Raw genomic sequence first — 25,939 nt, 5'->3', positions numbered from 1 at the left:
TAGATTTTTTTTTTCTCTTGTGTATATACTATAGGTTTTTGCATCGTGGTTACCATGAGGTTTACATAGAACAACTTATATCTATAACAATCTATTTTAAGTTGACAACAAATTTAATTTGAACATTTTTTAAAGCTCTGCGTATTTAGTCTTCCCCCATAATTTGTTTTTGATGTCACAATTTCCATTTTTAGCTTGTATATATATTAACAAATTATTGTGGTTTATGCTTGTTTTTACTACTTTTGCCTTTTAACCTTCATACTAGCTTTATAAATAATTAACCCATCACCTTACAATATTAGACTATTCTGAATTACTACATATTTACCTTTACCAGTGAGATTAATACTTTCATATGTTTTCCTATTACCATCAGTGCCCTTTTACCTCAGCTTAAAGAATTTCCTTTAACATTTCTTGTAAAGGACAGTCTAGTGGTGATGAACTCCTTTAGCTTTTGTTTGTCTGGAAAACTTTCCTTCAATTCAGAAGGAAAAATTTGCTGGATAAAGTATTCTTGGTTGGCAGCTTTTTTTTCTTTCAGTAGGTTGAATATATCATGCCAGTCCCTTCTAGCCTACAAAGTTTCTGCTGAAAATTTTGCTGCTAGTCCTATAAAGCTTCCCTTATATGTGACAAGTTGTTTTTCTCTTGTTGCTTTTATGATTCTCTCCTTGTCTTTAACTTTTTCCACTTTAATTATAATGTGTCTTGGTGTGGGTCTCTTTGGATTCATCTTTCTTGGAACCTTTTTTCCTTCCCCAGTTTAGGATAGTTTTCAGCTATTGTTTACTCAAAAAAATTTTCTGTCCCTTTCTTCTCTCTCTTATACTTTGGGATCCCTATAATATGAATGTTGGTCCACTTGATGTTGTCCCATAAGTCCCTTAAGCAATTTAGCCTTTTTTTAATCCATTTTTGTTGCTCTGATTATGTGATTTCCACTGCAGTATCTTTGAGTTCATTGATCCTTTCTTCTGCATCATCTACTTTGTTATTGAGCCCCTCTATTATATTTTCAGTTCAATCATTGTATTCTTCAGCTCTGTGACTTGACTTCTATTTAATATTTTCTTTTATTTTCTATCTCTCTGTAAAATTTATTTTATTTATTCAGTCTTCTGAGCTCAGTGAGCATCTTTATGACCATTATTTTGAACTCTGTCAGGTAAATCTCTTATCTCCATTTTATTAAGTTCTTTTACTGAGGTTCCATCTTTTTTTATTTGAACCATATTCCTCTGTTTCTTTATTTTCCTTGACCCTGTATGGGTTATGCATTTCTATGCATTAGATAAAATTGCCACCTCCCCCAGTCTTGAAGGAGTGGTCTCCTGTAGGAGATGAATATTATCATTCAACTCTGCCCTAGCTCTTAGGTCTCTCAAATCTTTGTGATTGTCCAAGCAGCCTATTTTATTTTTAGTGGATCCCAGTATTTGAGGTATGCCCAAATCCTGTCAGTGTCCAAAGGGCAGCATCTTAGTCAGCACCTAGATTCAGGCTGATTAGAAGGCAGGTCCTCAGGCAGCAACTTTTAAAATATAAAAATATACACCTTTCAAGGGAAGACTGGGATATGGACATTGCTGTCTCCTCTCTCTGTGCTGAGACCTGGGGTGATAGCCAGTTAAGAATTCCTTCTTACTTTGCCACCATAAACATTGAACCCATAAACATAAGCACGGCTGGCTACTAATGTCAGGCTTTCAAGGGATTATCCTCTGGGTCGCAGACACAAAAGCTGGGACAGCAGACTTATACACAAGTTCCTTTCTTAAAGACACCAATGACCTGGGGTGGAGCAGAATGGGAGTGCTAATATGGTGCCTGCCATCCTCCTCACTCTCTGAGGGGGTTGTAATCAGACCCTAGATGTGTGTCTACTTAGAAGCCTACCCTTCAGGCCACAGCTATAAAGATAAGCTAGTAGGCCTCTTTCACAGAAAGACTGGATACCTTACTATATTTCTTCTCTGCTGTGCCCTGTGGGTGGTAGCTGGTTAAGATCTCTTTCTCCATTTGTTAGAGTCCTGTGGGACCCATAAGCCTAACCCCCACTAGTCACCAGAGCCAGATGATCTAGAGGTGTCCCCTGGGTGGCAGATGTTAAAATTGGGATGACAGATGAGTGTACAAGCTGCTTTCCAGGAGATAACAGCAACCTGACATGAGGCAGAAGGAGACCACAAAGATGGCATCTCTTGGCCTCTATTTTAGGAGAGTATTTAAGTAGGTCACTAGATGTTTGTTAAATTGGATGCTTGGTCCTCAGGCTGATGCTTTGAGATAAGCAAATAAGCCTCATTCACAGAAAGTCTGGGTGCTTTTCAGTTGGCTATCATCTCTGTGCTGGGCCTTGGGATGGATGAATCTATGCACGGGAGCCCTTTAAGAACTGTTTCTCAGTTCTCTATAGCCTTGTGGTTCTCTTGGACCCATGACCCATTGGTTTTCAAAGCTAGAAGTTTTGGGGCTCATCTCTCAGGTGCAGGTCTTAAAAGTTAGGGTGCCTGATGTGGGGTTCAAAACCTTTGTTCATCAGGGGGAAGCTCAGGGTTTTGAGTATCCTCCTGATTATGGATCACTGTACCAGGGATGTGGTTTATGGTAAGATTGTGGCTCAGCCTGTCCTACCCACTTCAATATGGATTTGTTGGGGTTTTTTTCTCACTTCTTCAATTTATAGGAGTCACTCAGTTAGCTTTGGGGTTTTTAAAAAATTTTTATTTTATTTTGGACCACAGTTGATGTATATATCATTGTAGCTTTGACTTGCATTTCTCTAATAATTAGTGATGTTGAGCTTCTTTTCATGTGCCTCTTGGCCACCTGTATGTCTTCTTTGGAGGAATGTCTTTTTAGGTCTTCTGCCCATTTTTTGATTCGATTGTTTGGTTTTGTTTTTGTGTTTTTAATATTGATCTTCATGAGCTGTTTATAAATTTTGGAGATGAATCCCTTGTCAGTTGCATTGTTGCAAATATTTTCTCCCATTCTGTGGGTTGTCTTTTCACTTTGTTTATGTTTTCCTTTACTGTGCAAAAGCTTTTGAGTTTAATTAGGTCCCATTTGTTTGCTTTTATTTCCATTACTCTAGGAGATGGAGTGAAAAAGATCTTACTGCTATTTATGTCAAAGTGTGCTCTGCCTATGTTTTCCTCTAGGTGTTTTATAGTATCCAGTCTTACATTTAGGTCTTTAAACAATTTTAAGTTGGGTAGTTTGCTTTGAATTGGTTAAAGATTCCCTGTAATACTGAATTTCTTTTAGCTTAATCTGAAATATAAGAGGTCTAGCTTTTCCCAAGAAGATACCTTCCATTCTCTTCCAGTCTTTCTATACCATAAGGATTATAGAGCTTACATTCTACATTTTGAGTCCCTCTACCTGGAGTCAGTCTTTAAGACAGATTCCCTCCACTTAAGAGATCACTTATGCATTTTATAAAGGAAAACCCTTTGTCAAATATTGTCATCAATGAAGTATAAATACACATCCAGTAAGGCAACACACCAATCATCCAGATAAGTGAGATACTCACATGGTGTGCTCTAATGTTTACCTTATTATAGCCATTTGCCAAAAATTCTCCATCTCATTTCAATACAATACAAAGAAAACTGTTTACCAAATACTCCTCTGTTGAATAAGAATAATTGGTTTACTGGCTCTCTATTCCATCTGCTTTCTAAAACGTTTCTGTGTGGCAGAGACTGAAAAACTAAAAATTGCTTTTCAAACTCCCTTGCAGTGAGGGTTCTAGATACCAGGCAGGGTTTACAAATGAGATCCACTCATGATGGAAGTGAAGTAGAGGCCAGTGATTTGCTGTAGTGCTGTCTTCTGTGGGCAACCACAGCCAAAGACTTTGGGTCTTTCTAAATTGGCACTCTAGTGCCTGGTTGCTGCCATAGAGATGCCCAGCAGCAGTTGTAAAGGTGTTGTGGTAGCCTTGTGATTCCTACCCCTTGATTGGGGTAGAAGGAACGGCTCCTCTGATTGGCAAGTTCCTCATTGTTACTGTGAGGGTCATTCCTGGAGGACCTGCCTAGAGTCTACTCCTTCCTTGTTTTGAATCCTTTTCTGATTCAAATAGCTAAAGTTTTGTTTCTTATAACTGTATTGTGACTGACAGTGTCTCAGAAAGAACAGTTTAGAAAAGTGTAGCTGAGGTGTATTTAAGTCAGAAAATTCCAATTATATGTTTGAAAGCATTTCCAAGAAACTCAGCCATTGAAGTTTAAATTTTGTTGTAGCTTCCAGCACTTGGTGGATGGGTGATAACTGATCAATCATGCTTGATAGGAAGTGTAGCAAGATGCAAAGAGCAGAGCCTTTGAAGTCAGACAGGAGTGCACAGTCTAATGAGTTTCCAGTTAGAGCTATAGTTTCTAGACAGGCCGGCAAAAGAAATGTCACAAAATTAAAGAAGAAACCTAATCCTTTGATAAAGATAAAAGTTCCATGGTCATCAATGACAGTTTAGTGTTCCATGCCTGGGAAGGTAACCCATGCTAAGCTAGACCAAGTGAATAGACTCTGAGGATAGGAAAGAGAGTACAACCTCTGGAAGGCAACAGTCCTGAGGTCTTCCATTAGTTTTGTTACTTATCAGCTGCATGATCAAGATTTCCCTTAGTCTCTAAGCTTTACTTTCCACAGCTGTAAAATGTGAATATGAACCTTGCTTATAGGGTTGTTTTATTAGAAATAAGGTATGCAGAGCACCTATAGCACCTGGCATGCAACAGGTATTCACAAGTGGTAATGAACTATTATTCCTTCAGCTTTTAATTTAGCAGCGAGTCTAGTCTTATTCACAGAGAAGCAAAAATAATAAAATATGAAAATCGAAACAGAAGAAAGCCAAAAAGATAAATAGCAAGATATAGAGCCAGAAGGGCTAATGATGTCTCATAGGCCCTGAGACACAGGGAAAAAGGAAACATTCTCCTACAGTGAGAAGAAAGGAAATAAAGTAGTCTGGAGCCACAAAGAATCTAGGACAGAGCCCTCCTGCTGCATTAGCGCTGGGTGACTATAAAAACATGAGGTCTGCTCTCAGTAGTAGAGGTATGCATAGTGGATTCTATTATAATTCTGTTTTCACTGAAAACTTGCCCCAAATTTTCTTTTGAGGTGAAACTCTCCAGTATTTTCTATAGCTCAAATTGATTATTTGAAGTAGCATCAAAAGAAAGTAAAGATACTTGTTACTGCAAGGCAAGGAGATGGGAGAAGAGACACGAAATTATAAGATGCCTCTTGTATAAAGTGAACCATGTTAATTGAAATTCAGCATGAGCGATTCTGTGCTCCTTTAAAGCACAGAATATGGACAATACTGACTAAAACACATATAAGGTGAACTCCATATTCTCTGCTTATTTGTGCCAGCATGGCTTAATGTCTACAGCCTACATGCATGGCTTCTACAGTCAACTCAGCACAAAAATAACTGGCTCATTCAGTTAAATCAATCAAACTGTTGGTCAGTTTAGTTTAACAAAAGCACGACCATTGTTTTACCATGCAAATCAAACTCTTGTGTAGAGACAGATCTACAATCTTCTGGGTAATTTAATTTTCATTATTTTAAAAATCATGTTGAAATAGCATAGTGTATGCATAATTATTATAAACTCTGAGTGTGGATTCAGCTATACTTTTAGAAATGACTAACCATATTTCATGTAGTTCAGTCTCCACCTGGCATCATTTTTCTCAAGTTCAGTCTTCATCTGGTACCATTTTTCTGTAGGAAAGTTTCCCTTGGTCAGTCAGAAGTAGGCAGGAAAAGAACAACTCTCTTGAGTTTGGCTCAGAAATATGACGTTCCCTGGGGAGGCCATGAGCTCCAGACACTTCAGGAGACATCAGCAAGTTATACAGGTGATACGGATACAGCTTGGAGGTCCAGCTTAATTCAGAATGTGGTCCCATGCAGGTGTTTGAACAGATTAGGAATCTGGGAATGAGGCACTAATGCAGAACCATAATGGCATTAAGTACTTACCTGGTTACTGGCACTCTTGATATCAGCAATCTCACTGAGACAACACGGAGGGGCTATGACATCTTTACTCTTGGAGGCCAACCTCATGCAGAACCATGTGTTGCTTACTGACATCAAGTTCAAGTCCTCAGAAGGATTTCCTGCCATTGATTTCAACTTTTCCCAGGTAGAAACATGAGTCCTCTCCCTTTCACAAGCTAAGGTTTCTTTCCAGCATGTTGGCAGCTCCAGTCCATGGTTTTCCCCAAGCTACTCCCTGATTCATAGACCCTTGTGCTATGGAGCACATTAGTAAGACTCTCACAGAATCTGGTGTAGCCATTTTATGCAAGAATCTCTACCATTTTCTTCCCAGGGCTTCTACCCTGGCCTCTTCCCAGGGTACTTGTGGCCAACAAATCTTATGTGCAGTTCACACTATCCCCTCAATCAATCTGCACAATAAGATGGTTGGCCTACAGACTGTCCTGGTGGTAGTACAATCATATGCTGTCTGTGGTATAGACTCCATGCCTGCAGATAGGTCTGCTGCAGCCATTGCTTTCCCAATTCATTAGGGGAAGATGGCAAAATGCTAGCATGATGATGTTCCTTTTCTGGTCCTTCCCTCCCTCCACCTATTCTCTTTTCAGTGTCCTTAGCACTTTTATCTTTTAACTCTCCAATCCATCTTAAAACCCATTTTACATCTTAATATTCTATTAGCACTTTAAAATCAGTTGCTTTCATCTGATTCTACCCTGCTTGACATTTTTTACTTAAACTTTAGTTCTATTAAACATTAAATAGTTTGTGGAGTACATATATTATACCATTGAAGTTGTAATTTGATTTGAGACTAAAGAGAATAATAACCATCACAGCAATATTACATATTTGGTCCTTACTGCATCTGGATGCTGTGTTAAGTACTTTACATGTACAATGATGGTACAGAATAATAATTTAAAAGCAGCAATATAATATCAGCCAACAGAGATTTAAATCCTCATTTGGCACTTTACTAGCATTGTAATCTAGGCAAATCAATGTCTCAAAGGCCTTCAATTTTTTCAGGTATAAAATGGAAATCCTGCTGGTACCTACTCCAGGGCTATTCTGAGAATGAACTGAGATATTGCATGTAAAACTCTTAGTGAATGTTTGGTACTTAGCATATTAGCTGTTACTGATACTAGCATTTTTTTTTCCATTTAATGAGATTGATCACTATAACCCCATTATATAGATAAGGGAAATTAAAGTCCAGAGAAGCTAGGTAATTTGCCCAAGATCATGCAACTGGCAATTGCCTGAAAAGGTACTTATGCCCAGATCTGACTGCGGAACCTGGGCTCTGACACAGCACACTGGTAGTTCTTGCCTCATGTTCTTTAAAACTACAGATGTCCCCAGGTATGCCCATGGGGCTGCAGCTGCTCATAGGTGGCTTTTTATTATTTCCAGTTTCACAGATAACTTTAATAACAGCTAAACAACGTACACTGCTTCCCACATACGAATGAGTCTCAAAGCCTTTCTCATGGTGCTGTGATCAGGATAAAATGAGGAGTATATGAAACTCATTTATAAGATTATAACAACTGTCATGTGTCAAGAGCTATTATTTCCCTAATTGATAAAAGAAAGGATAAATGATTCTTAAGGGTAGAATTTCAAAGGAGATTCTTGGTTGTTGGGCAAAAAACCTTGCACCTGACAAAAGGAAAGCTCATAGAAGACCCCTGAGTGGGTAAAGCAGTTTTTTGTGAGTTATGTTCTAACTCTGAGAGAAAATTTGGAAATTTTTTAGGCAAAAATATTAAAGAAAGAAAAAGAAACACACACACAAAACAAGAACAACAACAACCCAAAAGCTCTTGTTCCTTGGGGCAGAACAAGAATTTGAATCTCTGGGGTGAGTCATGCTATGATGTCAACTGATCTTTTCATCAGAAACTGGCAGTTTCTTTGACTCTGCTCTCTCCTCACATCCAGCATCATCAGTCACTGTACCTCTTTCAATCCAGTTCATCTTTCTTCTGTCCTCTTCCACTGCTTCTACTCTAAATCTCATTAACTTCTTTCCTAGAATATTTAAATATGCTCCTGATCCCATCATTTCTACATGCAGACCACAGCCCAGCTTAAAATTGTTTTTCTAGCTGAAGTCAAGTTTCCTTACTTTGCCAGTCAAGGATATCCATAATCTGTCTCTAGCACTAATTTTCCAGGTCTTTCTTCCCCCCCAGTCATGTATTATTCTCCCTGCTGTGTCTTTGTATTATTACATTCAGTTGATCTTCTCTGCTACCTTTCCACATGTTCAAGCTTTGTCCTACTTTCAACGTGAACTTCCAAGACCATTTCCTCCATAATTGTCCTGGTTCCTTCAAGTAAATGTGATCTTGCCATCCCATGAACTCATGTCACATATTATTTATACATTTCTACAAATTGTGGCATTGTGGGGAGGAAAAAAATTTTCCTCTACCGAACTTAGATTCTCCAGCATGGGACCTGGTAAATTAGACTGGCCAGAGACAAATTAACAGGAGAAAAACAAACATGTTTATTAATATTTGTATCATGAATGTACACATGGGAGCACCTAACAAGTAACTCAGAGGGGTGATTAGAACTTTGGTTTATCTCAAGCTAAACGGAGGTAAAGGAGTTTGCAGCTTCTGAGCAAGGGAGGCAGTTAAGGGAATGTGACCAGGGAAAGCATGGTAAACAAGAATTGCTTATTAAGGTTTGTTATGCGTATTTAAGAAGTGCTTTCTCCATTGATAATGATGCCAAAAACTTGGCCTCTGTGCACTGGTGCCGAATTGAATCTTGGAGACAGAGTTCTGGGTGAAGTAGAAAAGAATAGCTTTATTGCTTTGCCAGACAAAGGGGGACACAGTGGGCTCATGCTCCTCAAAACTATGTGTCCCAACCTGGGAGGATTTCATGGGGAGCTTTATAGCAATGACTCAAGAGCAGGGTTGCTGATAAGATTAGGGTGTGTGCAGGGCCAGCACTCCTTTAATCTGGTAATCTGTTGGTGAGTTTCTCTGGTTCCTTTAATCTGGCCTCAGGTGGTCTTCTCTGGAATAAAGAACGCTGACATCTTTCATTTGTTGGGGGTTTTAGTTCTGTAAATAGCTCAAAGATATTGTTATCCCTTAAGATGGAACCAAAACCCTGCCCCAAGTCTGCACTGTTGTTTCTTGGTGCTCCTCCCTTGTCTCTGCATCCCCTCCTGATTAGCAACTGTTCAAATCGGCTCTTTGGAACTCAGGGAAGGTCATGGAGGCTAGAGTCTATTCCCTACAAACAAGAAACAGGAGACACAGAAAGGCTTCTGTGCCCAGGAGACAACAGGGTCCTGCTCAGTTTCACTCTCCCTTTTTCTTTGATACTCCTCAATCTTGAGGAGAACAGATGTTGGACAAGAAAATGAATAATCATTTTGGATAGAGATGTTAATCATAAACTTGGCAGAGGAACTCGGTTTTAGGGAGACTTGGTTTTAATCCCCACTTAGATTTTATCTTTCCCCAAATCTTTCAGGGACGGCAATGATTGCTCTGGCTACTTCCTGCTGAAATGGGGTGTAGTCTGCCTAAATTTGGGGGAATGGATACTGAATTAGAAATATTTGAGGTCCAAGTCCTAGATCTGAGTTTTGTATGATTAAGATCTCAATTTCTTTGTCTGCCATTTTGGCACAACAGACCCAGTTAGAGGTAGGAGGAGTGACAACTGGAACTTTAGACAAAAATACGTCTCATTCTCTTAGGAATTCAGGAAAATAAGTCTGAAACCCAGTCTGGAACTGGTTTGGGGAGACTTGTTGCCAGTTATTTCCACACCATTCCCTGTAAGGGGGCAAACCCACCAAGGCAATCCTGAAGACCCCGAAATAGGAAGCTGACCACATATCCAGCAGTTAGAATTACTGAAAGAATCAGCATATGAATCTATAGTTTTGTGGGGAAAGGTAAAAGGTATGAGAAAGGATAAGAAAACAGAACTTTCATTTCGCTTGCCAGAACAAATACTTAAGGTTTCCCAAAAGGTGAGAGGTCCACTTCTTGGGAATCTGCTCACTGGCTATAGGCAGGCCTGGCTGGTCAGTCTCTGATAATCTTTTTACTCTAGTGTGATGTACCCATGGTTTTACTCCATACAATTTGAGAGGCATGAGTAGTAAGAAGAATGTCATAGGGTCCCTTCCATTTCTCTTCAAGCTGCTGCTCAGGTCCTTGCTCTTTCCACATTTCCAGCAGCACCCAGTATTCTGCTTTGAAGGGATGCAAGGGAACTTCCAGGTGAGGGGGAGACCTCTGGGACACAAACTCATGAGTAGCAGTTAACAGTTGGTCAATCTGTTGTACATACTGTTTAATTTTTACCTCCTGCATGAGAAACGTTTCTCTTTCTTTACTCTTAGAAGCTAAGAATTGTCTCCCATATATAATTTTGTAAGGGCTCAATCCTAGCCTGCTTCTAGGGGCCAACTGTATATGGAGGAGAGCAATTGGCAAGACCTTGTCCCATTTTAGATGAGTTTCCTCCATAGCTTGGTGAGAGTTTTCTTCAGGGTGTGATTCATCTTCTCGGCCTTTCCTGTAGATTGGGGTCTCCATGATGAATGAAGTTTCCATTTTATACCTAAAGCTTTATTTACTGTTTGTGTTATTTCTGTGACAAAAGCAGATCCATTGTCACTCTGAATAGTAGAGGGAAGGCCGTACCTAGGAATAATGTCCTTAAGAAGGGCTTTTGTCACTTCTGATGCTTTTTCCACTCTGGCTGGGAAGGCCTCTACTCAACCTTGATCCACGTATAATCCTCATAAATCTTTAGCCAAAGTCTCGTTGAAGAGGGTGAGGGAATTTTTAAATCCTTGTGGCAGCACCATCCAGCAGTACTGACTTGTTGTTTTGGAATTGGAGTCTTGCCATTCAAAGGCAAATAGCAACCACAATTTCTTTTCTACTGGAATACAGAAAAAGACATCTTTCAAATCTAATACAGTGAAGCAATCATAATCTCCAGGTATGGTTCTTAAGTAAGGTATATGGGTTTGGAACTGTAGGATGAATGTCCTAAATTATTTCATTTATGGCTCACAGATCCTGAACGAGTAAGTATTCATTGGTATGAGGTTTCTTGACCGGAAGAATAGGAGTATTACAAGGAGACCTGCAGGGTCTACTTAGTCCATACTTTAGAAATCCGTTTAAAACCGGCTGGATTCCTTGTATGGCCTCTTTCTTAAGAGGGTATTGCTTTTTTCCTTGGATATGAGGCTCCCATTTTTACAGTGATAGAGACTGGGGAGGCAAATCTGGCCTGTCTGCATGCCCCATCAGCACAGATAGCCTTACTCACTTTTTCTGTGATCTTCTCCAGAATCAGAATGGTTGCCTTTTACTGATATTGGAGAGGGAGGCATCTCTACGAAGAGAAATTTCCTCTAAAAATGTAAATTTCCTTTATAAAAGGAAAACTTGTACTTGTTTCTAGAGCTTTTCCTGCTTGTTCTCAATGTACTTTAGTTCAAAATAGTCCATATGCCAGAGAGGTATTTGGGGGTGATGTATCCTGGTACCCTTCAGCATGCATCATTCATTACCTTATATCTGAAAACATTGAATCTTGTCTCATAGTATTACTATATTTGGATTGTCCTAACACAGATTAAACTTGGGAACATTTCCCTTTCTGCCTCAGCAAGAAAGATGCTTTAAAGGGGGAAAAAATGAGGTCCAGCTCTTTTAAAAGAGCCTGGGTGGGTGGCTGAGGTGGGGTGCACTCTGCAATCACTGAGTCATCATTCCTATCCTCAGGAGAGAAAAGCACTTGGAAACACTAAAAGTTGCTTTACTTAAGGAAGATTGGTGTGACTGGGTGGCCCCACTGTCCTTGGAAAGAAAACAGAACAAAGCCTTTTATGTTTCTTAGTTTAAACTAAGAGCAGCCCCAGGATTGGGAGAGTTAGCAGATGCTCATCCCAATCGTGACCCACCCTCTGAAGCTACTGAAGAGCAACAGAATATGCCACTCCAAAACATACCTCTTGAGCATAAGGATTATTTTTAGCCCATTATATTTGAGGAAGAGCAGACACAGGGGCATCTCTGAAAACAGAATAGAAATTGCGCTTTGGTAAGGGACATTTACATTTATAAAGGCAATCTCCATTTGTAAGGGTGTCTGCCTCTCTGTCCCAGGAAGAGGAGGAGGACTTTCCATCTCCAGAAATTCTTATCAGTGGAGAAGGCAGCAACTTAAATCTGCATAGCAACCCTTACTCTTGTTACCAAGCTTTTCCTGGTAACCTCCCATAACTGGCCTCCCCTTCAAAATGTCTTTCTTTTGTCTTTTGCTGGAGATGGTATTTAAGATGGCAGCTTTGGCCATTTCTGGTAGTTTTACTCAGTTTTTCTGGGTATATCCCATGTATACAGGAGGTATACATGTTGACGAAATAAAATTCCTATTTTATGGCAGGATGAAAACATTTTAAATATAACTTATTTCTTTGCCAGTTTGGGCCTCATGTGCATCTGCATTAACCAGACCTGCTTAGGAGATAACATTCCTTGCTTCTTAATCACATCAAGGGTTACAACTCCTTAGGAGATAACCTTCCTTCTTAATCTTTTAATGGGCCAGGATGACACATGACCCACTATGTGCTTCTTTGTACATGTAGATCTGGATTGTGTAAAGTGTCAATACATCATTTGAAATATAACCCTTTGTCTCAAAAATGTATACAACTGCTTTGACCTCTAATGGGCAAAACAGTCCTCAGAGCTTTCTGAAATACTGTTTTCCAGGTTATAATCCTCAGGTTGTCTCATATAAAATTTTCCATTTCTTTCTTGATTAACTATTAATTTTTCCATCAAGAATGTTACTAAACTTCTGTTGGTTTTTCTCCAGTTAATCTGTCTTTTATTATGGGGGCAGGGTCTCAGTCAGGAACCTAGAAGGGTGGAAGAAAAATTATTTTTCTTCCCTTACCCTGTCCTGTGGCCTGTGAAGTACGAGAATGGTTTTAAAGAGGCATCATCCCAGTGCACCTGCCAGTGCCCTTAACAGAGCACCCTGCTTAGCCCCTGGGCTCACACGTCCCTGGTGACCCTGCCCAGGAGCTTCAGGAGAGAATGGATCTTAGCATACCTGGGGATCTTAGGGTCTGCACGTTAGATTGCTGATCTAAGGCACTTACTCATTCATTAGGGCAGCACTGGGAGTCTGGTTCTGAGTGTTTAACCCCATAGGACCTCCGGGAAGGGAGTTATTTTGGATTTGCTGCTACTCCTAATAGGTAAGGCGAACATTGTCAAACCCATTTTCCCATGATGGATTGGAACCCAACAGTAACAACCCTGAAATGTTGAGGCAAGGGCCACCCCAGTTACAATAATAAAACCGCTTGAGTAGATGGTTTCTGTCTTGTTCAGAGAGGCCAATAGCACCTTGTACACCAGGTGTTAATACTTACTGAACAAAAGTTATACAGTTAGATTTTGGTAATTGATGTTTTACTGTCTTTGATATGCAATTCATCTTGAATTTTTTTTCTAATATAGAGTATAGATGACAACCTTTATATAATAAGACATCAAGTTCTTTGGATGACTCTAAAACATAATTTATATACATTTAATAAAAATATGAACATATATATATATATATATATAAAGAAGTATGCTAGATATAGAATAAGAGTGATGAAAAGCCACAGCCCCTGTGCCTAAGAAACTGAAAAAATATATTTACAGCTTTACCAAATTCATGTATGTAACTTCTATTCATTCAGAAAAAAAAAAAAAAGCATCTTGCTGTCTAGTCAACACCTGGCTAAATACTGGATAACACAGTCCAGCCCTTGACGTAGCCATTGAACAAGAAAAAAATTACTATATAACTATAAATTCTGATGAGCACCATGAAGAAAACGAGTAAGGTAGAAATTAACCCACTCAGTTAGATTGGTGAGGGAAGATCTTCATGAAAAAGTGAGGTTTCAGCTGAGACCTGAAGGTCACGATCATTTATGAGAAAGTTGGTCCAGACAGAGGGACCAGTGTGTTGAAGCCTCTAAGGTAACACATACCTTTTAGATAGATCAGGCAAGGTATTATTAGAGCATGAATATTACAGTGATAGTAGTAGCAGGACAGATGAAGAGAAGTCAGTTGATTTGAAATATGTTTTGAGATATATCTTGCATAATTCAGTGGTGGGATAATTAGAAGGAACTGGAAAGAGGATAATCAAAATGACCAATACTTACCACTTGAGCAGCTGAGTGGTACCATTTACTGAATGAGTAGCTTAAGTAAGAACAAATTGAGATTGGGGTAAGGACCAAAGAGCTCCTTTGTGACATAACTTCATCACATTAAATGCTCAATCTTTTTCAATATTAAAGCAAAAAAACTAAATATTACATTCAAAGATTTTGAATGTTTTCTTTTCAGCAGGTATCTACTGCATGAATGCAATGAGCTGAAAATACAACGATGGATATAAATACAAAAAGTTCCTGCTCTCCTGGAACTTACAATCAGGTGAGAAAGACAGACACTCAGCATGCAAACAGATGTGATGACGATCATGTGATATGGTTATGTGGGCATATGCGGTGGTGAATGGATCTTAGCAAGCCTAGAACGACTGGGGAAGTCCTTTCTGGGGAACTGATATTTAAAACCAGGTTGTGAAAGATAAGTAGGCGTTTGCTGGGTGAAGAGCTGAAAGCTCAGGAGACTGTCCAAGAAGCGGGAACAGCCCAGGTCTATTGATATGTGTTCTCTGGTATATTTGTCAAAGTGGACAATATTTGTTAATTCAGAGGAAGAATGTACAGGAGTAAATGGGGAGTTCAGGTTTGATGGGTGATAAAGAGGTACTGAGACACTGAATACAGAAAAAAAGCAAGAAATTGCTAGTCATAGCTAGGTAAGGAAAGGAGTTGAAGTACATTTGAGCCTGATGGGACATTAATTTTTACTGAAAACCTTTGTGTAAGAATTAGGTAGCCTTTTTTATTCCTGTCATCAGGCTAATATTTTATACTTAATCCCTCTCTACCTCTGAAAGCATAACAATGCATTTTAATTCTTTACAAAATTGCTGTCAATAGGGCATTTGGGTTATTCTTCTCAGGGTACACATTTTGTTTCTTTTCACCCAGAGTTGATATTTCCTTGGGGGGAAAAAATGGAGCAGGTTTTATGAGAACTAAAGTATGTCACAAAACAACTACTACACCTTTCCCCAAAAAAACTTCTAAAGAAATTTTGAAATCAGAACATTTCTGATTTTCTTTTTCTGTCCATAACACTGGGCATGCATTAGAGTAAGAAAAAGATTGCAAAAGGCAAAGGCATTCTTTCACTTAAAAGCACAATTTGTGGGAAAGAAAGATTAAAATATTTATTGTTTTTCTAAAAGCTTTACCAAATGATGGGAAGTCAACATGATTAATCATCATGATTTTACCACTGTGACACTGGATTATCAAAATAGTTGTCCAATTTCAGAAATCGCTGCTTTTAATGTATTTTTATGACACATAAATGGCCCCATGATCTAATGGAACATACAAATATATGGAAGCTGAATTATATTAGCACAGCTAAATGCAGCTGATAGAGGTAATGCATAGAAATCTTGAGCCCAGTGCTTCCTTCTCTCTGAAACCATCCTATCTTCCTTGGAAGACCTGCTTACTTTCTGAACTCAGTCCTTCAATACAGCAGTTGTAATTGATTCTAATTACTGCTCACATGCCTGACTCCTTCACTAAACTGAGTGACTCAAAGGCAGGGAATGTTTATTATTTATCTTTCTAACCACAGGACTTTAGATGCTCAAAAATATATTTCTGCAGGAATAAATATGAGTGAAGCTATTATGACACACTATTGAGGTTATCAAAGATTGGGCCTTTGTCTTAATAACATGCATAAAACTTTAAAGGGGATGTTCATTTAGAAAGACCCCCCCCACCCCGGCAACGAAGCCAACACCCAAAAACCCCTCTTGGCCACTTTGACACCTAGTTCTTATAAATGTTTCCCTTCCTTCCATGTATTCACTCTCATAATCTAGTGAGTGTAAGAAACACAGCCATGTTTAAACATCTGGGATTCATCAGGCTGGTTCTCTTAATCAAAGTTAGGAAATCAGCTCCAGATGTTGCCTAACTAAAGTTACATAAGCATTGTTCATATTTTTAAGTACAATCAGAGTTAAGTTCCCATTTCTTGAAAGTAGCTTAATTTGTATAGGTAGGAGTTAGACTCTGCTCTATTTTTTAAAAATTAACTCTCAACTTAAATACAGAGATAAGGCTGATAGATCTCTCTAGAAGTGAATGAGTATCAATGAGAATTCAAGATATATATTTTGAAATCATACATTTAACCATATTAGCTCAAAGATGCCATGAGAAGGAAAGAAAAAATAATACTGTCCAAGTGCCCACTATGTGCTTGTGTAGGGGAGGGAAAAGAATTTTCCCTCTGCCCTTCTAGGTCTTTGGCTGAGACACCCCTGTAATGAAAGACAGATTAATAGAAGTTTAATAACATGTATACCTGGGAGAGACCCATGGAAATCTGAGTATACATGGAAGATATACCTAGGAAATACCCAGAAACACTGAGTAACTCCCCAAAATGGCCTAAGTCACCACCTTAAATACCATCTCCAGTTAAAGACAAAAGAAGATGTTGCGAGTAAGGCAAAGAAGCCAGTTATGTGGTTACCAGGCAAAGCACAGTAAACAAGGGTATGGTTATCATGTGAATTTAAGTTGTTACCTTCTCCATTGATCAGAATTTCTAGAGATTTAGTCATTCTTCCTGGTACAGAGGAAGAGACTTCCCTTATAAAAGAAGGCTTACCTTATTAATGTGAATGTCTCTTACAAAAGCATAACTTCTACTGGTTTTCAGAGCTTCTCCTGTGTCTGCTGTTTCTTAAAAGTAACCAGCTCAAGAAAATCCATATGCCAAAGAGGCATATTTCAGGGTGGCGTATTCTGTTCACCTCCAGCCCAGCTGTTGAAATTTCTTCAAGGAATTTCATAGTACAGAAGTTGAGTTGAAAGACTTCTCCATATCTATCTCATTGAACCAGTATTAGTCTTGAAATAGGTCAGTTCAGTTAAACAGTTGTGTCTCATTTCAGGAGGCAGTCTTGCAGGTGGGCTCCCAAAGTTAGACCTATATGGTGCAAGCAATTAGGTATTAATAAAGATATCCTGAGGTTCCTGCACCTGCAGGTTTACCCAACTGGTAAGAAAACTTTGTCCTTTTAGCAGATGAAAGAAAATTAAGTTTTACATAAGTATAATATTGATATTAAAGCTTATTTTAAAAATCCTTATAACAATTCAATTTTATCCAGCTTAACAACACAAGATTCTCTCTTCAGAACTTTTAATATCCATTTAGATTGTTATTTATTCTCATCTTTTCCATTCTGAAGTAGCTGGTTGTTCTTGAAGACAAAATTCTTTCATTTCCCTTAACAAAAATGCATCTCCATATCTCATACTTTGTTACCCAATAACATACCCTACTTTCCTTGCATACAAAGATGGAATAGTTTCTCTTACTACTGAGAGTAGTTTTAATTACATTAGAACTCTTAACCTGCAGAAACCTTAATTTCTAGTGAAAACTCAGAAGTAAGCAATTGTGAATGACTTGTTACAACAGTGTTCTTTAGATTGGTAAATTTATGAATACAGTTCATAATTTCTAGAAGTATATGCCTTTTTTATAGTACAGTTTTTCAATGTGGCATGAGACATGTTTACTAATAGACCCAAACATTTTTGGTTTATCTACTTTTTTTATTACAGAGGTACTAATGTTAAATTTTCTTATTTAGAAATGATGTAGATTTCAATGAATTTATATCCTTTAATTTAGCAAAATTTTAAGTTCCAAGTTACTAAAAAGATTTTGGAAGCTTTAAAAGATTTTAAAGGAGACATATCTTATAAAACATTATTGTTGAAAAGTTTATTTATAAACTTCTAGTCTACCTTCAACTATTTCATTTGTTATTAATAATCATATTTTGATTCTTTATGAAAGTTTCATAATTTTCTCTTGCTGACAATTTTTGTAACAGATATAACATGAGCTTAGCTGAGTAGTAAACCCAGGTAGAATAAAAGTTGCACCTCTGCATTGTATTTAATGCTAATAATACTGAAGACATTTCTGTTTTAATTAAACTAACACACTTCAACTAGCTTTCATTTACCAAATATTATTCCAGATCACATATACTTGAAAAACATTAGTTTCTGTATTTCTGTGAGTTTTGGAATACCTAATCCATACAGCGTTTTCCTTCAAGCCAACCAAATAGAGTTTTTACAAATTTTGACAGTACCATCTAGAGATAGAAAAATAACACATCTACAACATACATATGTAGACACACATGATCATATACAGAGATACAAAGAGAAATAGTATAGCTTTTATTCTAAAATTTTAGCCATCAGTCAGGTACAAAACTGACTAATTTATTTTAAAACAAAAACAAAAAACAATTGGATCCAAATTGTGTTTCTGGCAGATAAGCAGGAATAAGTTTACCTGCTCAGATGGCTGAAGCTTTTTTACTAATATTTGTGGAGAAGACACTTAAGATTTCTTATCTGCCCAATTTCTAAATAGCTTTTTTTTTTTCCCTCTAGATGAGAATGATTTACCTACAGTTTGCATTTCAAAGAAATGGCTGTCAGCTCCTACAGAAGACAAGGTAGGCACAGAGAAAGTGTACAAGTTTTCTCCAAGACGAAGTTTTTGGGATACTATTAGAGGTCTAGGGAAATTACTATTTAAAAATGTTTCCTTTTTCTCAAGTGCAGGACAATTCTGTTTCCACTGTCCTAATCTTTTACAATATCTGCAGGCATCTGGAGATCAATAGGGAAGATTTGGGGATTGGTAAGGATAGGTGGACTTTGAATTGCTTCTAGAGCTACATTTCTGGTTTCGTAAAGATTTTAAAGACAAAGACAGTTGTTTTTAATTCCTCAAGGAATTGGATTGTGGGCTGAATTATATCAAGGTCTGCCCATCCAAATACATTATCTTCAATTTCCTTCTTTTATATCAACAAGATTTCCAACCAAGATGGAAATCAAAAGAATCCTATGTTTTGGAACTTCAGGGTTTAATGTGGTATGCTTTTGTAAAGTCTGTATAAATGCTTACCTTTTTTTCTGCATGTTCAATTCAACCTCAACCAGTTCACCTTAGGATGAAAAGCTCTGCTATTGCTTCTGTCAGCTTCTTAACATCAACCTCCAGCTGAGCCATTTCCTGATCATGTGTAAGAGGGCCTGGGAGAAATTCTGTTCATCTGTTACCTCTGTAAGAGGTGTTTTCCCCAGGGGGCCATCTGGCTTTTCTGTTAACTACAGTAATATAATGAAAGAACACCCCTTAGCAGCCCCAATCAAGGTCCCCTGTTAGTAGAAATGTGAATGTCCACTGATCTTTTCAACTCTTCTATAAATTTGGTAGGATCTTTTGAAACTGGAAGTAAAAGGGGGGTTTATATAATTTTGTCTTGTTAAGGAAACCCCTAAGGCTAGATGCCATACTCTTTTGTGTCTTCTTTTCAATGTTATCTTTCCATAGGTATCAATAAGACAGTTGTTTACAACTTTTTTCAAAACAACTTTTTTCAAATATAGAAGTTTTTCCAGTTCAAAAGATCCCTCATCTGGCCATTGACAAGTAGAATCCTCAATATATTTATCTCAGTAGTGACTCAAACCAATAAGCCTTTAATGGACTTAACTATGGACACAAAAGGCATTGCAAAAGATAGTGCAGAAGATAAAGCCCCCATAATCCAAAATGTTCACTCCCAGAGTTGGCCTAAGAAAGCAAAGAGACCTTCACTGTCTCAGGTGCTAAGAAAGGCGGGAGGGAAAACGGGTCTTTGGTCTCCCAGAAGATGAAATGCCTCTACTTATAGTCCTGCTAATCTGTGACACTGGGCATGTAAAATTGGAATGGGACTTTTCGGCACTAATGAGACAATAAAGGCTGAGATGACAAAGGCCCTTTATGGACCAGGACCCCTTAAGACAAATCCCCTGTGAGCCAGCTCTAGTGGACAAAGAGAATGCGGCTTGTCAGTTCATGTCCTGGACCCTCAGACTGTTTTAGCTGGCAGAGAGAATATCCTCATTTGCCACGAAGCCAAGCTCTCAAAACGTTAAATAAGACAAAAGGAAAATTTCATCTTGCCCATGGTTCTCCTCCTTATAACAAAGGACACAAAAGACAGAGACAAAACAATGACCATTTCTGGGAGGAAAGAGAAAACAAGAGCAATAACAAAAATCTTTACCAGTTGCTATATGCAAGAAACTAGTTCACACAAATATTTTTTCCTGCTAATCTAAATTTAGAAAGGAAGGGACAAGAAATTTTTACCTTCTCCTTTAAACTGGGCATAGAGAGAGAGATTTGGGAGAGCTGACTTTGGTAAGAATTTTTACTTTTTGCCAGCTTCTACCAGTCTTCCAGGATCCCATCTGCAGGCTCTGGAGTGAGTATGGTGTCTCAGCAGGTCCCATCATGGGTCACCAAACTGGTGGGGAGGAAAGATAATTTTCCCTCTACACTTCTAGGTTCTTGGTTGAGACCCCCTGTACTAAAAGACAGATTAACAGGAGAAAAACAGAAGTCTAATAACATGGAAAACTGAGTAACTCCCCAAAATGGTCCAAACCACACCTTTACATACCAGCTCAAGACAAAGGAAGATGTTGGGAAAGGAAGGAATAAGCCAGTTATGGAAGGGTATCAAGCAAAGCGAAATCAACAGGGGTATAGTTGCCTTTTCCATTGAATAAGAGTGTCTAGAGATTTAGTGATCCTTCTCTGCCTGGTATAGAAAGGGAGACACACTTATAAATGGACATTTCCCTTATAAATGTGCATGTTGCTTACAAAACGGACAACTTCTACTCAATTTTCAGAGCTTCTCCTGTGTCTTAAAAATAACCAGGTCAAGATAATTTTTATGTCAAAGAGAAATATTTGGGGGGGGTGGCATATTCTGCTCTCCTCACTGGAAATTGTCATATGTAATTCCACATGTACTATTTTGTTGGCCTTGATTCTTATAATAACTGTGTAAAATAGAAATTATCTCCATTTTACAAATGAGGAAATACAGGTACATAGAAGTTAATTACATCATTGAAAATCATATGCATAGTGTCTAACCTGAGATTACAGTGAGATTACTCTGACCCCAAATTTAGTACTCTTTCCATGTGTTGTCTTTCTCTGTAATCTTAGACAATATGGGCCAGAAGGATAACATTGAAAAATATTTTAAAAGTATATCTACAACCTTCTTGGAAACTGTTTTCCCAAGGAAGACCGTAAGTGTGAAACCTATGTCTGCTTTTCATATATAATTTAGTATTTTGTTCATATTTTAGTAAAATAATCAATTTAATGATTTGATAACATAATTGGATTTTTATGAAGCTCAAAAAAGTCTGGAATACAGGGAAAATAAAGTGAATCAATTTAATCCCACTGCTAGGAGCTCTATAATAAGCACTCTCTAATCCAGAAATGCTGTAGGGCTCTAGAAGAAGCCTATTTGCTATCAAATAAAGGCCATGCACTGACTTTTGATGTTAGCAGAAGGATAGGATAGATGTTCCAAATGGTCCTCCTATGGCAATGCAAGTTGATCCTGCATAATTACAACATACTTGTTTTTTAAACTAGAGTTGAGCACAAAAGCAAACAAACATAGAAAATCTCCAAAGGTTAAGATAAGGAAGAGAAAAGATATGTGGGGGAAGAATAAAAAGAACAGGGAGCTAAACCCTGAATAGTGCCAGGAAACAAATACAAAACTCAAGCTTCTCCAATTCTAACAGCAGTCTTGGGCTCAGGAGACATCTAAGCCATTCTCTGCAAGGTAGGGATGCTGAATATTAAGGCAGGATGCTCCATAGGAACTAAAGTGGTTGTAGGTATACATACCTTTGGCTCAGTGAAGCAAATGCAAATCTTCTGTGGAAGAAAGCCACCCTACATTAGCCCTTCAGAATTCTCAAAAGTTGTGTAATTAAAATAAAACTTACAGTTTTTTAAAAAAATCACTTAACAATAAATAGAATAGGCTGCATGAGTGAGTCATGAGAAACAACAAAGAATAAAACTGTCAAAACCTGGAGATATTAAAATTGGCTGATAGAAAATATAAAATGTTATAAAAGTCTAAAAAATTTAAGAAACACAGTAAAAATAAGTAAGAAACAAGTTATTAAGAATCAAATAGAAGCTTTCTAAATAAAAAATATTTATTGAAATTAAAAGCTCAACTGCTATATTAAATCACATGTTAGACACAGCTAAAGAGACAATGAAGTAGAAGCAAGAACTAAAGAATTTGCAGTTGAGAGATGAGGGTATGAAAATATAAAAGAAAGGTTAAGAATCACTGAAGACAGAATAAACACAAGAAGGTCAAACTCCATTTAATTGTAGTCCTTGAGAAAATAATACAGAGAGGCAATAGTGGAATAATTGAAAATCGGGCTGAGAATTGCTGAGTCTTATGAACATGAGAGCCTTATGAGAATTATGATAGACAGAACCATAATAATCACAGGAAAATCTATATGTAAAACTTCAGAACACCCACAATAAAGGAAGTATCTGAAAGTCCCCCAGAGGAAAAAAACAGAACTATAATAAAGAAAATTTAGTCTAACAAACAGTATACTTCTGAACAGCTTCAATGGAAGTCAAAAGTCCTTAGAGCAAAATCTTCAAAATATTGGGAGACATAATTATGAACTAATTGTGTTACAAAAATTCTTTTTCAAGGTCATTATTTTAATAAAGACATTTACAAAAAGAAAAACTGAGTCTACCACCAACAAACATTTACTAATGTACATTCTAAAAGATGTACTTAAATAAGGAAAGAAAGATTATAGATATAAGTTATGAAATGGAAGAAGAAATGTTGATCAAAGAAATTGTTAAACATGTAAATTAATCTAAAAAATGTAAAAATAATTAATAAACAGATAACTTCTTTGTTAAATGATGAACAACTTTTTGTTAAAAAAAGACAATAAAAATACTACTGATAGACTACACAGTCCAACACAGTATCTATTAGCCACAAATTACTATTTAAACTTAATAAAATTAAGTTAAAAATTCAGTTGCTCACTCATACTACCTACATTTCTGGTGCTTAGTAGCCATATGTACTGGAGGTCCTATATAGTTTGTAAGACAAGAGTTACAACAAATATGGAAAAAAACTAAAATGTCACTATTAACAAATGATATGATTGTCTACATGGAAACCCAAAGAATATACCAACAAAATATTAGAATGCTTATCAAAGTACCTGAATATAATATTTAAAAATTAATGTGTTAATATACACCAGCTACAAATTTAAAGCATAACTTAAAATATATATTATTAATAATATAAAAAATACAATGAAACAGATACTTTAAAAGATGATTTGCAAAAAGCTAAGGAACAAAGACTTAATTTTATTGAAAGCTATTTTTTAGAGCACAGAAATATAAAAAGAAATATACCATGTTCATAGATGGGAGGAGGGGATAACTCAATATAATAAAAAAAGTTCTTAAATTTCACTACATATTTAATCAAAATTTAACAGGAATTTTGAGGAAATGAGTTAATTCTAAAACTTACTTGAAAAAGCAAAGTCCCAATAACAGGTAAAGCATAACTGAAGAAGAATAAGGTGGGAAAAATTGTGCTGCCAGATACCAAGCTTTATTATAAAGCTATGCCAATGAATAAAATGTGATATTTATTCAGGGAGAGACCAACTGGCCATTGGTATAGAATATTCAATAGATTAGAAAGCCCCAAAACATCTTAATAGTACTTGGTAATGGCAAAGGTGATATCACTGGAGAAAGGAGCTATGTTAAAAAATAAAATTAATTTTTTGTTTATATAATACATATATATAAATTACAGGATTGACTAAAAAGTTTCCTTTTGGAATTATTTAAACTTTCAGAAGAAAATTTAGAAGATAATTTTTATGATCACAGAATAGGGTAAATGTCAACCTTAAATGAAAAAATATTGCTAAACTCAATTATATTAATAGAATATTAATAGAAAAACTTGTTTATCAAAAGCCACCATAAAGAAAATAGAGTCCAAACCACTAATTATTTGCAGCATATAGACTCAACAAAGGATCAGTATACGTTAAGTATAGTTATGCTTATGAAGCAACATGAAAAAGAACTACCCTTCTCCCATAAGCAAAACAAAACACACACACACACACAAACCAACAACCTCATAAATGACCAAACAGGCATTTCAAATGAGAGAAAATACTAATGATTCAGCCTCATTAGTAATCAGAGAAGTGCAAATTAGTGTCACAATGAAATACATTTTATTTCTATTAAAAAAATTGAATTCTGATATCAATTGCTGGCAAGAAAGCAGAGTGATAAAAAAAATATAAACAGCTTTAGGGGACATATAATTGAAACATCTAATTTGAAAAACAATCTTTTGTAAATCTAAACATGAACGTACCTATAACTGAGGAATTTTACTCCCAGAAACAAAAACCTAGAGAATTGCACATGAGTCCCAGAAGATAAGATTAAGAATTGTATAAATGACAATAATAATTAAAACAATAAAAAAATCAGGTAACGGAAGCATTGACCAAAAAGAAACTGTATACATTGATTATGGCATACTCACTTATAATAGAATGTTATATAGCTCTGAAAATGAGTGAACTATACCTATTGGAACACAATAGATGAATCGTAGAAACACTGTTGAGTGCAAAAAACCAAGTTGAAGAAAATTACACATTATGAAATTATATAAAGCATATACATGCATAATTATATAATTACCTAAGTTAGATGCTATAAATTTTACAATGAGCTTCTGATTTTACTTAGGGATTGCTACATATGTGAAGATTTTATTTAAGAGGGAAAGGGGGCTTCCCTGGTGGCGCAGTGGTTGGGAGTCCGCCTGCTGATGCGGGGGACACGGGTTCATGCCCCGGTCCGGGAGGATCCCACATGCTGCAGAGTGGCTGGGCCTGTGGGCCATGGCTGCTGAGCCTGCGAGTCCGGAGCCTGTGCTCCGCAATGGGAGAGGCCACGGCAGTGAGAGGCCCGCATACCACAAAAAAAAAAAAAAAAAAAAAAAAAAAAGAGGGAAAGGGACGCGGGTTGGAGACAAGATGGGGAAGTAGAAGGACTTGAGCTCAACTCCTCTCACGAGAACACCAAAATCACAACTATCTGCTGAACAACCATCAACAAAAAAGACTGGAACCTACCAAAAAAGATATTCTACATCCAAAGACAAAAAAGCACCCACAACAAGATGATAGGAGGGGTGCATCTGTGATAAAATAAAATCCCATACGTGCCAGGTGGATGACCCACAAACTGAAGAATAATTATATTGCAGAGGTTCCTCACAGGAGTGAGAGTTCTGAGCCCCACGTCAGAATCCCCAGCCTGGGGGTCTGATATCAGGAGGAGGAGCCCACAGAGCATGTGGCTTTGAAGGCCAGTGGGGCTTGATCGCAAGAACTCCAAGGACTGGGGAAAGTAGAAACACCACTCTTGGAGGGTGCACACAAGGCCTCATGTGCAGCAGGTCCCAGGGAAAAAGCAGTGACTTCATAGGAGCCTGGACCAGACCTAACTACTGGTCTTGGAGGGTCAACTGGGAAGGTGGGGGGTGGCTGTGGTTCTCTCTTTGAACATAAAAGCTGGTAGCGAACATATCTGGAAATACTCATCTGAAGGCTGACATCTTGCTTGGGAC

The 25,939-nt window shown here is 37.4% G+C and overlaps 1 long non-coding RNA gene across 1 annotated transcript; it reads right to left on the bottom strand.

Moving 5' to 3' along the window:
* Window positions 1-9,325: 9,325 nt before the first annotated feature.
* Window positions 9,326-21,575, bottom strand: LOC113633432 (uncharacterized). Its single transcript, XR_003438198.1, has 3 exons — window positions 19,270-21,575; window positions 16,930-17,250; window positions 9,326-10,993 (listed from the first exon to the last, which is right to left on the bottom strand). It is a non-coding gene; the product is annotated as an uncharacterized LOC113633432 (long non-coding RNA).
* Window positions 21,576-25,939: the final 4,364 nt, after the last annotated feature.

Source organism: Aethalodelphis obliquidens, unplaced genomic scaffold (assembly GCF_003676395.1).
Source record: "Aethalodelphis obliquidens isolate GAN/ISIS:26980383/991018 unplaced genomic scaffold, ASM367639v1 scaffold39, whole genome shotgun sequence".
NCBI classification, from domain to species: Eukaryota; Metazoa; Chordata; class Mammalia; order Artiodactyla; family Delphinidae; genus Aethalodelphis; species Aethalodelphis obliquidens.
The sequence above is the reverse complement of the archived record's forward strand: the minus strand, read 5'-3'. Positions and strand labels throughout refer to the sequence as shown.